A 2,296-nucleotide genomic window follows, 5' to 3' on the forward strand; every position below is an offset into this window, starting at 1 on the left:
ATAAACACAAATTAACAAAAATAATATCCAACTTTATACAATTTCATTCAGTCCCATCATTTTTCTGACTCCTCCCATCATTTCACAGTCTTGTTACTAAAAAGGTGCTCATTAAATTCATTACTTTTTCTCTCTCACACAGGTACTCCACACAATGTTCTCTTTTACAGCTTGTGTGTGAAACAGTGCCATGTACATCTTTTTTTATTATTATTTTACAATCATCTATATTATACTTGCACCTCTTATTTCATTTCTCATTTATGCTAGCACTACCGTCTCATTCTTTTGTAGGATATCAGACCGAATCAGACAATCTAAGATTTTCTTTCCCCAGTTTGACGATGAACATAATGTTTCCCATCAGACCCAAATAAATTAAACTTGCTCTCATCACTAAACATGCTCCTCAGCAAAGGTTAGTCTAGTCCAAATTCTCTTAAATGTCGAGACATTGTATGCCGAGACAGATCCTTACCCTGTTCAGCGCTGAGCTGTTGAGCAATTCCAGCTGCAGTGTTTAACCGATTGCCCATTGAAATTCTCCGCATTATCCTGTCCTCTCGTGCATTTGTCTTTTGTGGACGACCAGCCTTTTTGGGGGACTTGAATGAATTGGTGACATTGTAAAGATGCTATATTCTAGAAATCACAGATTTTGAATGACTAACTTCTCTTGCAATGGCTGAAAGGGTCATTCCTTTGGTCTTCATCTGGACAACCTCCATGTCGGAGGGTTTCAGTCACTTTAGAATGGCTCACCATCTTGCAAAGTTAGTGAAAACTGGAAAGTTATGCTGCCAGTTAAATAGGGTTTGTCAGATAATTAATGAAATTAGCACCAGGTGCCAGATTAACATCAATAACTGGGATATATCTGTAAGTGCTGTCTAATTTTGATCAGTGTTCTTTTTCAAATATTTCATTTAAGTTTTTTATAATGTGCTTCAGAATATATTAAACTCAACTTAAAAAAAACTGCGCTTTCACTACTGTTAGGAAAACTTTAAATAGGACTAAGCATTGACCTCTAAATTTAGGAAATTGTATGTTGTTCTCTAATTTTGATCTCCACTGTATGTATCTTATATATCCATGTGTAAACCTACTGCAATATATTTTAAATATTTTTGTAATCAACGTGCTTCAGCTTGCTTTTCAAAAGTAAGATATCTTGGAAAACATTTTTAACATTTGAATATATTTTATAAAGTATATTAATTCACTCACACATAAATACATTATAGGCTGTTTTGTAATAAAATTCAAATACATTTTAATTTCACTTTTAAATACATAACATGATACATTAATTATAATAGGCTATTATTTAAATGTACTTTCAACAAGCATTTCAACATCATATCATTTGAAGTACATCATATATAATTTTTTCCAAAGATATGCTTTGTCCCTTTAAATACAAATGAGGTGGTGCTCCCGCCTCCCTTTTCAGAAGAGGGCGGAGCTTCAAGATCTCCAGCAACAACAAAACAGAACAATCTCAGGCAATCTGATTGTACTGTGCATAGTAAATGCACGTTTATAAATTACACAGACGGGGAGCACGGCCCGATAAAAATAACGACATAGCTGGTCTCATGGTGCCTTCGTGTGCTATCACAATCTTTATAAGTCCCACTTGTGATTATGAGCTCAACAAATTTAAGTGGTCGACTTCACATTGCTTTCATATGCAATTTTTATCTACCACATTCTTATTTACGATCATTCTGGTAGCACGTGAAGGCAGCATCAGTGAAAACAGGCAGAGACAATGGTAGCTTTAGCAGCCTTACAGAGTGCCAAGAAGCTCTATCAGAAAGGCAATTTGAAAACAAAATATGATGCTTTATACTTTCTTTGTCTGGAGCTGAAGTTCGCGCACGATGCGTTGGTATCAGGGGCGTTTCTAGGATTTGAAAACATCTGGGGCTGAGGCCAAAACATCAGGGGCTAATTAGGGGGGAGGGGTAAGCAAGAAAAACGTGTTTTGCAAGAACCTTTTTATGTAATAGTTTAATAATAAACACAAATTAACAAAAATAATATCCAACTTTATACAATTTCATTCAGTCCCATCATTTTTCTGACTCCTCCCATCATTTCACAGTCTTGTTACTAAAAAGGTGCTCATTAAATTCATTACTTTTTCTCTCTCACACAGGTACTCCACACAATGTTCTCTTTTACAGCTTGTGTGTGAAACAGTGCCATGTACATCTTTTTTTATTATTATTTTACAATCATCTATATTATACTTGCACCTCTTATTTCATTTCTCATTTATGCTAGC

The sequence above is a fragment of the Sinocyclocheilus rhinocerous genome, unplaced genomic scaffold, assembly GCF_001515625.1.
Source record: "Sinocyclocheilus rhinocerous isolate Xijiao unplaced genomic scaffold, SAMN03320098_v1.1 scaffold1043, whole genome shotgun sequence".
Taxonomy (NCBI): Eukaryota; Metazoa; Chordata; class Actinopteri; order Cypriniformes; family Cyprinidae; genus Sinocyclocheilus; species Sinocyclocheilus rhinocerous.